Source organism: Bos indicus x Bos taurus, chromosome 16 (assembly GCF_003369695.1).
Source record: "Bos indicus x Bos taurus breed Angus x Brahman F1 hybrid chromosome 16, Bos_hybrid_MaternalHap_v2.0, whole genome shotgun sequence".
Classification (NCBI taxonomy): Eukaryota; Metazoa; Chordata; class Mammalia; order Artiodactyla; family Bovidae; genus Bos; species Bos indicus x Bos taurus.
In genome coordinates, this window is record NC_040091.1 from 38,424,842 (window position 1) to 38,436,158 (window position 11,317).

General features: G+C 44.6%; 1 long non-coding RNA gene across 1 annotated transcript; it reads left to right on the top strand.

Annotated features, from left to right (window-relative positions):
• Positions 1-323: 323 nt before the first annotated feature.
• Positions 324-5,799, top strand: LOC113906172. Its single transcript, XR_003514808.1, has 3 exons — positions 324-1,094; positions 2,267-2,404; positions 5,383-5,799. It is a non-coding gene; the product is annotated as an uncharacterized LOC113906172 (long non-coding RNA).
• Positions 5,800-11,317: the final 5,518 nt, after the last annotated feature.

The following is an 11,317-nucleotide window of genomic DNA, read 5'->3' on the forward strand; positions in this document are numbered from 1 at the left end:
ACACATATGTATTATTTTCCATTATGTTTTATCAGAGGATATTGAATATAGTTTCATATGCTATACAATAGGACTTCATTGTTTATCCATTCTTTATATTATACAATGGTTTGTATCTGCTAACCCCAAACTCCAGACCCGTCTTTCCCCATCCTCCTCCCCCTTGGCAACCACAGTCTGTTCTCTGTGTCTGTGAGTCTGTTTCATAGACAGTTCATTTGTATCATATCTGAGATTAGAGTGTTATATGGTATTTATCTTTGTCTGACTGACTTAGTGTGGCCATCTCTGTCCATCCGTGTTGTTGCAGATGGCATTATTTCATTCTTCTCTGTGGCTAAGTAGTATTCCATTGTGTGTGTGTGTGTGTGTGTGCACACGTGCACACACGCATCCATCTTTATCCTTCCCCTGTCGGTGGGCCTTTAGGTTGCTTCCATGTCTTGGTTATTATGAATAGTGGTGCTATGAATATTACTCCTCTTACAGGTAGAAAAACCTAGCCTCATAAAAGCTAAAATTACTTGCTCAGTATCATTTGGCTCAAAACTGAGAGTCCTGAAATCAATCAACCACTTTTATTTGAAAGCCAAAGCACCTGCCTCCTCAGCAGAAGTGCTGAGTCATCAGGAAGTAGGGGAAATCAGTCATCATGCTGCTGGGAGGAGGGGAGGACATGAATTAGTTTTTAGAATGTCAATAGGTAACAGGTTGAGATGTCTTGCTTTCTGGCCTCTGTGCTTCCTCATTGCACATGTGGCTGAAGTCCCTTCCCCTGTTCTGCATTCAAGACCCGTCTCCTCCCTGCAACATCTTGGGGATTTCTCATCAAGGTCACAGGGAACACCTGTGTCAGCTGTTACCTTCGAAGGGCACGAATCAATCTACCAACACAAGCTGAGAAAGATTGACTACAAGAGGATAAAAAGGCCCAGGAGGCAGTTGGCAGCAGTGAGCTGGTTTGGGCCTTTTCCTTCATGGAGGCTGTGGAGTAACTGATGTATGAACAGTCTGTGCAGAATAAGGGTGTTTCTTTAAAGACCATGAGCTGAGGTGTGGAAGGGGTCATATCCTAAGCTGATCTGACATCAAAGGTGAGTCTCTTGGGCTTCCTCCTGAGAACAGACTTTTGCAGACGGAACGTCAGGCTGGTGAGTTCAGGCCCTTGCAACTCCTCTTCTGAGAACAGCCATGTCACCTCAAGAGTGTGACCGGGTGTCCAGGAATGGAGATTCACTTCTTATTCCTTTGGAAATGACTTGGCACCGAGGCAGAACTGGAGAGTCGCCGGGCTCTGCAGTGGCGTCTTTGAAGCCAGACTGACCTTAGGTTCGGACTGTAGCTCTGTGCCCTGGGGGAAGCTGCCTAACTGCTCTGTTGCTGTTTCCTCATCAAGCGCTTCAGTAGGGATCATAATAACTTACATTGCAGTTACTGTGGTTATCAAATAAGATACTGTAAAAGGATATCCCACAATGTCTGACTGTTAAGAGCTCCCACTGCTGCTGCTTCTCTTCTCAGTATCAAGCCTCCAGTGCCTTTGAACAAGTAGCCTTGTCAACCCCGTGTCCCTTGTTTTTCCGGCTGTGCTGGGCCCTCGTCGCTGAGTGGGCTGCTCGTTGCAGTGGCTTCTCTCGTTGCGGAGCACCGCCTCTAGGGTTCGACGGCTTCAGTAGTTGTGGTGCACAAACTTAGTTGCTCCGTGGTATGTGGGATGTTCCCGGATCAGGGATCAAACCCGTGTCTCCTGCATTGGCAGGCGGATTCTTTGCCACTGAGTCCCAGAGAAGCCCCCTCTTCCTGTTCTTAGAAGTGTTCCAGGAAGAGGGCTCTGTGTGCCTCAGTGATGCCAAACAGCCCTGTGAGGAAGGGCTGTGAGGGAGTGGTGCTCGCTACAGGGGAAGCAGCCAGGACAGGGCCCGGCTGTGCAACCCCGAAAAAGACAGTTTACCTCTCTGGGCCTCTGTTTCCTCAGCTGTTCCCTTGGGGGAGCCATAGCTGCCCTCGGTTTCCATATCACCAGGTTGGGGTAATAATACCGGCTGTATCTAATTGTGGGGAGGCCTGGCTCTTCCCCAGGGCAGGCATTGAAATGAGAAGATGTCTGCCTCAGGACAGGGGTGGGGCAGGGAGTGGGAGAGGGGTGGGCTGTGGAGGAACCCACTGAGAAAACAGGCAGGGAGAGTCCTCTGCAAACCCTGCCATGCTGGACCCAGACACAGCTGTTTTGATCCCTGAAGCAGGTTTGCTGGTGCTTTTGTTTTAGATTCACAGGTGTCAGTGAATCTCAACCCTCTGAGTGCAAAGCCATGGCTGGGAAAGGCTCCACGGGCTACAGCATTAACCTCCCCTACAGAGACCTGGCCTCCGAGGTGATGAGGCGCAGGATCACCATGACCAGGAGGTACTCCTGGGATCTGTGGTGGGGGCTGGGATGGGGCACACATGCTGATGCACGCCAAAGGCCAAGGACTGCCTCTAGATTCAGGTTTATGTAAAGGCATCCATCTATTGCAGCAGGGCAGAATTTATGGATGAGAAAACACTTTGTCACCCACAGTGGGAAGCAGACTTGTGTCACGTGGTCCTTCAGTAGACAATGATAAGGGTACTGGGATTGACTTCAGATCAGTGGCTCTTGACTGAGGGGTGAGGATCACTTTGACAACAACTTTGAAGTTTTGATGTGCCCTCCCAATATAAAAATGTATGTTGCTGCAAGATTTGGGGACAGCATGGATGCCAAGAAGCTCTTTCTCTCTCCCAAGTAGATGGTCAGCTCCCTGTAAGGCAAGAACTATTTGTCTCCTTCACCACTCTATGCCTGATGTTCAGGACTGGCCTAGCACGCCCTTAGATAGGAGAGACCTCAGCAGGTTGTCTGGCCCACAGAAGAGAGTTTGCCTGCCTTGAAGTAGCTAGCTGCCTGAGCTGCATGTTGGAGTTCTCAAAAAGTCTACCATCTGACAACCTTCCCTGGATGGTATGGTCAGTGGATAAAATACAGGATGCCTAGTTAAATTTGAATTTTAGGTGAACAACAGAAGGAGTTTTTTGGGTCTAACTTAATCTGTGTGATTTGTGATATATTTACAGTAAAAGAGAACTCCCAGGTGACTCAGTGGTAAAGAATCCTCCTGCCAATGGAGGAGACACGGGTTTGATTCCTGGGTTAGAAAGATCCCCTGGAGGAGGAAATGGCAACCCACTCCAGTATTCTTGCCTGAGAAATCTCGCGGACGGAGAAGCCTGGTGGGCTACAGTCCATGGGGTCACAAAGAGTTGGACACAACTGAGCACACACATAAATACAGTAAAAAATGTTAGTTGTTTATTTGAAATTTACTTGGACAACCTACATTTTACTTTGCTAAATCTGGCAAGCCTACAATATCCACAGTAGGCTGTTCTGTCTCCTCTCTGGTCTGAAATCCCCAGATCCAGTAGGATGCCCAAGACATCTCATATATAAAGGTTTATAACAAAAACATTAGGACTCCAATTTCTATGAAAACTGAGCTCTTTTGAAGTTAATGTTTGACTTGACTTGATGCTGTACCTTCGCTGTGTGTCAGGAGGTCATGTGTAGATTCTGGGACTATCCCGATGGAAGGATGGGAGATAAAAAGCTGGAGGAAGTCCAGCGCTATTGGCCTGCTTCACTCACTTGCAGCACATGCTAGCATGTTGCAATTTGGGTGTTTCTGTGATTTTAAAGTTATAGCATCTAGTCTCAATGAATGTAACCCTCAGTAGAGACAAGTGGCCTAACATAAATTTCTGCCAAGAAACCTGGGTTGAAATAATTCTAATAATTCAAATATGGGTAAACAACAATCAGCAGGGCTGACACTTTTGAGTTCTTTGGATATAGTATGAGCTTTAAAATGGTGATTTTATAAAACCTGAAAAAATTGGCCAAAAGTAAAAAATTTGAAATAGGGATCTCCATCCAGTTTGTTCACAGTGTTTCTTGACTTCAGTGTTTATTGGAATGTAAGATTTTAGTGAATTGATTTTAAAAATCATATACAATTTCTTAGTTATCATAGATATGGAAGTGTTAAGGGCTTCTCAGATGGTACAGTGGTAAGGAATCCACCTGCCAAGCAGGAGATGCAGGTTCAATCTCTGGGTTGGGAAGATCCCCTGAAGAAGGAAATGGCAACCCACTCTAGTATTCTTGCCTGGGAAATCCCATGGACAGAGGAGCCTGGTGGGCTATGGTCCATGGGGTCACGAAGAGTCAGACACGACTGAGCAATACCGCCTATCATGGAGGTGTTACATTTTACTGATGGGGTTACATGGCAAATTTGACCTGACTGATTAGACTGTGAGAGTGGGCATTGTCTCCAGGGGGTTGTGGTCACTGTACGTTAACATCCACTCAAGAATAAAGAGGTTTCACAGTTCTGGGGCCTCTCCTGGCTTCCTTCCCTGTTACCCCCTCCCCCATTACCCCACACCCCCTCAGCAACATTAGGGATCAGCTCTGACTAGGAGATGCAGCACTGAGCTTGTGGTCAAGAGAGATCTGAGTTTGGATTCCAGTTCTGTCTTATACTGGCCACATGACCGAGTGAATCACCTGTCTCAGCTTCCTCAGCAAAAAAAAACTAGTAGGAGTGAGCTGCCACTGAGAATCTAAATGTAGTTAGTTTCTAGTTAATTTCCAAGTCCTAAACCATAGCAGGTACAGAACTGTTAAATCTGAATCTTGAATCACTTGACTGGCTATTCCCTTGAAGGCAGGGTTTGCCAAGCCCTGAGTAGAACGGAGATGCATGGTGCATTCTAGCAGAAGGGGAGGAGAACCCAGCAGACTGGGTGTGGGGCAGGGAAGGGGTGTATACAGGGTGGAGTGAGGCCTGGGCATAAAGGAGAGCTGAAGTGAGCCTAGGCTGAACTGGCCAGAGAATGAAAGTGGAAGTCATTCAGTCGTGTCCGACTCTTTGAGATCTCGTGGACTGTAGCCCGCCAGGCTCCTCTGTCCATGGAATTCTCCAGGCAAGAATACTGGAGTGGGTTGCCATGTCCTCCTCCAGGGGATCTTCCCAACCCAGGGACCGAACTCAGGTGGCCAGATGCAAATAAAATCTTGAGGGAGAGAGCCTACCCTAGAGAAACTACAGAGAGCTGGCTGGTAGAGGTGAACCCCAGCTACGTTGGTTCCGTGGGACCAGAGGAGATGGTTCAATTCTCTTTGAGAAGAAATGACATGCAAAGTGTAAATAGAGAGTATGTCATTTTAGGTAAGGCAGGATGTCATCTAAAATGCTGAATGTTCTCTTTAGGGGCTGGGACCTGGGTGTTCTTTTTTCCTTCTTTTTAAAAATCCCGGTTTTATTTAAATGACATTCAGTGTGCCTTTCCTCCCAGAGAAGAAAGATTTACCAAGCAAAGTGATGACGCTGGGGAAATACCCTCAGATGTGGAATCCAGACAAGCCCTCCCGAGTGCAGCTAGCCCCAAAGTACCCCCAGCCCCACCTCCCTCTCCAGCTGAAGACTTCCTAAGCACCTAAAACATCAGTCATTTTGAACTGGACTTTGACAGAAAACTCCAGAAAACTGTTTCTGCGAAGTCATTGGGGTTGGTTTTGAAGAATGTCTTGGCAAATCTTTATTCTTTCTTTCCCAGTTTTCTTCAACCACCATTGAACACTGTTTACCCTTCCTCGTGCACTTAATCTTTGGTCTCAAGCCAAATGATGTTCATATTCAGTAGTCAATTTTTGTTGTGCTAGAGAACAGTTATGGTAGTCAGTTGTATTTGAATTAAAAAAAAAAAAAAGTGACCAGGCCTCCAATGTTTGTTAATAAATCTGGATGAGTGAAAAGTCCAGGCCTCTGTGAATTTAAAGATCTGAGTTCCAGAGAACTCTGAGGGGTTTAGGTTTTCAAAGCTCAGCCTGGGGCACAGTAGTTTTATGTTCTTTTGTAGCTGCGTCCTGTCTTCTGGGCTGGGACTGGGCTGTATTTCACATTTATGGACAACATTTTCAAATTTTGCTTCTCAGAGGTTTAAGTGAACTTCAAACTCTAACAGAAGATACTTAACTGGAAAAGCAGCCAAGTGCAAAGTGACCTAGTTAGGGAGGAGAAGAATACTGCTCAGATCCCATGCTCAAGACACCCTAAAGCACCTCTAAGGACTCCCAAGGGCTCTTGTGAAGAATCTGAAAGCATCAAAGAGGTGATCATCCAAGTCCACATCTGAGAAATGTCCTCAGGTGCTATTTTCCTCCTCTATCCCTCTTGAGTTTTGGTGACTGGATTAATAATAAAATTAATGCCAGACAGATGAACAGGAAAAGAAAAACAAATTTTGATTCATGCGTGTGAAGTTGTCATGGAAATGGGACCAAAGCAGGAAGTTTTTATACTTTTTAGACCAAGAAACAATACATTTGTGAGGAGTGGATAGGACAAATAAATTTAGGTTTTGGGTGCTCAATTAAAGAATCTAAACAGAGTTTGGGTTCCGAGTAGTAAATTTAAAAAAACACCAAGATTTGTTTATATAGGCTTCTCAGCTTGAATTCTCTCTCTGACAATAAGGATGTCCTTTTACAGGAGAGGTTTATTTCCTGCTTTTAGGGTCAGACAGAAAGGAGGGTCAGAGTATTCCTCTTGCTCTGGCCCCTTAAGTAACTTTAATTCAAGATAATCCATATGCTATTGAGGCACATTTTGGGGAAAACTGCCCTGGGCCCCAACGAGGTCATCTTTTATTGCATTCACTTCTTTATAGAGCCCCTGTGGGTGTTCTCTCTCCAAGTCCACCCTTGTAAGTGTGCCTATGTCCCCCTCCCCACCTAGTCAGAGGGCTCTGCTATTGATGTGGAAGTCAGCTTCCTCCCCTTGTGTCTGCTGCAGCAGCGTGGGGTGGGGGGAGCATGCCTGGAGCACCCGTCCTTGCCAGCTGGGGGACTCAACACACATCACCTCATCCTCAGTCAGATGAGAGAACACACTTAGACACTCCAATAGGGTAGCCTCTAGCCACACGTGGCTACTTAAATTCATCAAAATTACATAAAATATAAAATTCCGTTCCTTGGACTAGTCATATTTTAGGCATTCAATAGCTTCATGTGACTGGTGGCTACCATATTGCATGTTAAGATAGCATGACTACCATTACAGAAAGTTCTGTTGGCTCTGGAACAAGGATTAAGTGACTTGCCTAAGGTCATACAACCAGTTAAGAGTAGAATCAAGGAGGGGAAATGTTGGGAAGGGGTACCCTTTGTGGCAGCTTTATTTCCAGTTTATTCTGAGCAAGTTCCAGGATATTTTTTTCTGTTTGTTTCTTTGTTCAAAAAATATCAAGCACCTACTATCTGAGCTGAGCCCTGCTCTCAGTTCAGTTCAGGCGCTCAGTCGTGTCTGACTCTTTGCAACCCCATGAATTGCAGCACTCCAGGCCTCCCTGTCCATTACCAACTCCCAGAGTTCACTCAAATTCACATCCATTGGGTCAGTGATGCCATCCAGCCATCTCATCCCTGTCGTCCCCTTCTCCTCCTGCCCCCAATCCCTCCCAGCATCAGAGTCTTTTCCAATGAGTCAACTCTTCACATAAGGTAGCCAAAGTACTGGAGTTTCAGCTTTAGCATCATTCCTTCCAAAGAACACCCAGGGCTGATCTCCTTCAGAATGGACTGGTTGGATCTCCTTGCAGTCCAAAGGACTCTCAAGAGTCTTCTCCAACACCACAGTTCAAAACCATCAATTCTTCGGCACTCAGCTTTCTTCACAGTCCAACTCTCACATCCATACATGACTACTGGAAAAACCATAGCCTTGACTAGATGGACCTTTGTTGGTAAAGTAACGTCTTTGCTTTTCAATATGCTATCTAGGTTGGTCATAACCTTCCTTCCAAGGAGTAAGCGTCTTTTAATTTCATGGCTGCAATCACCATCTGCAGTGATTTTGGAGCCCAGAAAAATAAAGTCTGACATTGTTTCCACTGTTTCCCCATCTATTTCCCATGAAGTGATGGGACCGGATGCCATGATCTTCGTTTTCTGAATGTTCAGCTTTAAGCCAACTTTTTCACTCTCCTCTTTCACTTTCATCAAGAGGCTTTTTAGTTCCTCTTCACTTTCTGCCATAAGGGTGGTGTCATCTGCATATCTGAGGTTATTGATATTTCTCCCAGCAATCTTGATTCCAGCTTGTGTTTCTTCCAGCCCAGTGTTTCTCATGATGTACTCTGCATATAAGTTAAATAAACAGGGTGACAATATACAGCCTTGACGTACTCCTTTTCCTATTTGGAGCCAGTCTGTTGTTCCATGTCCAGTTCTAACTGTTGCTTCCTGACCTGCATAAAGGTTTCTCAAGAGGCAGGTCAGGTGGACTGGTATTCCCATCTCTTTCAGAATTTTCCACAGTTTATTGTGATCCACACAGTCAAAGGCTTTGGCATAGTCAATAAAGCAGAAATAGATGTTTTTTCTGGAACTCTCTTGCTTTTTCGATGATCCAGTGGATGTTGGCAATTTGATCTCTGGTTCCTCTGCCTTTTCTAAAACCAGCTTGAACATCTGAAAGTTCACAGTTCACGTATTGCTGAAGCCTAGCTTGGAGAATTTTGAGCATTACTTTACTAGCGTGTGAGATGAATGCAGTTGTGCGGTAGTTTGAATATTCTCCCTCTAGAGACATATTATTGAACAAAATAATACCTGCCTCCATGGAATTTATGTTCCAGTGGAAGAAGACAGAAAAAAAGTATTTAAAAATAATGGAATTATATGTTAGGAGATGATAAATGTAATGGATCAGATCAGATCAGATCAGTCACTCAGTCATGTCCGACTCTTTGCGACCCCATGAATCACAGCACGCCAGGCCTCCCTGTCCATCACCAACTTCCAGAGTTCACTCAGACTCACATCCATCGAGTCAGTGATGCCATCCAGCCATCTCATCCTCTGTCGTCCCCTTCTCCTCTTGCCCCCAATCCCTCCCAGCATCAGAGTCTTTTCCAATGAGTCAACTCTTCGCATGAGGTGGCCAAAGTACTGGAGTTTCAGCTTTAGCATCATTCCTTCCAAAGAAATACCAGGGCTGATCTCCTTCAGAATGGACTGGTTGGATCTCCTTGCAGTCCAAGGGACTCTCAAGAGTCTTCTCCAACACCACAGTTCAAAAGCATCAATTCTTCGGTGCTCAGCCTTCTTCACAGTCCAACTCTCACATCCATACATGACCACTGAAAAAACCATAGCCTTGACTAGATGAACCTTTGTTGGCAAAGTAATGTCTCTGCTTTTCAATATGCTATCTATGTTGGCCATAACTTTCCTTCCAAGGAGTAAGCGTCTTTTAATTTCATGGCTGCAGTCACCATCTGCAGTGATTTTGGAGCCCAGAAAAATAAAGTCTGACATTGTTTCCACTGTTTCCCCATCTATTTCCCATGAAGTGATGGGACCGGATGCCATGATCTTCGTTTTCTGAATGTTCAGCTTTAAGCCAACTTTTTCACTCTCCACTTTCACTTTCATCAAGAGGCTTTTTAGTTCCTCTTCACTTTCTGCCATAAGGGTGGTGTCATCTGCATATCTGAGGTTATTGATATTTCTCCCGGCAATCTTGATTCCAGCTTGTGTTTCTTCCAGCCCAGTGTTTCTCATGATGTACTCTGCATATAAGTTAAATAAACAGGGTGACAATATACAGCCTTGACGTACTCCTTTTCCTATTTGGAACCAGTCTGTGGTTCCATGTCCAGTTCTAACTGTTGCTTCCTGACCTGGATACAAATTTCTCAAGAGGCAGATCAGGTGGTCTGGTATTCCCATCTCTTTCAGAATTGTCCACAGTTTATTGTGATCCACACAAAGGCTTTGGCATAGTCAATTAAGCAGAAATAGATGCTTTTCTGGAACTCTCTTGCTTTTTCGATGATCCAGTGGATGTTGGCAATTTGATCTCTGGTTCCTCTGCCTTTTCTAAAACCAGCTTGAACATCAGGAAGTTCACGGTTCACATATTGCTGAAGCCTGGCTTGGAGAATTTTGAGTATTACTCTACTAGCATGTGAGATGAGTGCAATTGTGCGGTAGTTTGAGCATTCTTTGGCATTGCCTTTCTTTGGGATTAGAATGAAAACTGACCTTTTCCAGTCCTGTGGCCACTGCTGAGTTTTCCAAATTTGCTGGCATATTGAGTGCAGCACTTTCACAGCATCATCTTTCAGGATTTGGAATAGCTCAACTGGAATTCTATCACCTCCACTAGCTTTGTTCTTAGTGATGCTTTCTAAGGCCCACTTGACTTCACATTCCAGGATGTCTGGCTGTAGGTCAGTGATCACACCATCGTGATTATCTGGGTCATGAAGATCTTTTTTGTGCAATTCTTCTGTGTATTCTTGCCATCTCTTCTTAATATCTTCTGCTTCTGTTAGGTCCATACCATTTCTGTCCTTTATCGAGCCCATCTTTGCATGAAATGTTCCTTGGTATCTCTGATTTTCTTGAAGAGATCTCTAGACATTTAAAAATAATAAGGGCAATTACTACTGGGCATATACTCTGAGACACTCATAATTCAAAAAATGCGTGTATCCCAGTGTTGATTGCAGCACTATTTATAATCACCAGAACCTGGAAGCAACTTCGATGTTCACTGATGGATGAATGGGTAGAGAAGTTGTGGTACATATACTCAATGGAATGTCCCTCAGCCATAAAAAGGAAAAAAATTGAGTCTGTTCTAGTGAGGTGGATGAACCAGAGCCTGTTATATAGAGTGAAGTAAGTCAACAAGAGAAAAGCAAACATCACATATTAAAGCATATATATGGAATCTAAAAAATAGTGCTGATGAACCTATTTGCAGGGTAGGAATAGACATGCAGACATAGAAAACAGACTTGTGGACACAGTGGAGGAAGAAGAGGGTGGGGTGAATTTAGAGAGTAGCATTGAAACATAAACACTACCACGTGTAAAATAGCTAGCTAGTGGGAAGCTGCTGTATAACACAGGAAGTGAGACCCAGCACCCTGTGCAACCTGGAGGGGTGGGATGGGGTGGGGAGGGAGAGAGGTTCCTGGATATATGTATACCTCTGGCTGATTTGCATTGTTGTATGGCAGAAACCAACACAACATTGTAAAGCAATTATTCTCCAATTAAAAAATTAAAAATTTAAAAATAATAAGAGTCATAATAGAAGTGGCAGGGGAAGCACCAGGTGAGTTGCAATTTTAAATATGGTGGTTTGAGTGTGTGCTAATCACTCAGTCATATCCTGCTTTTTGTGATTCCATGCACTGTAGCCCACTAGGC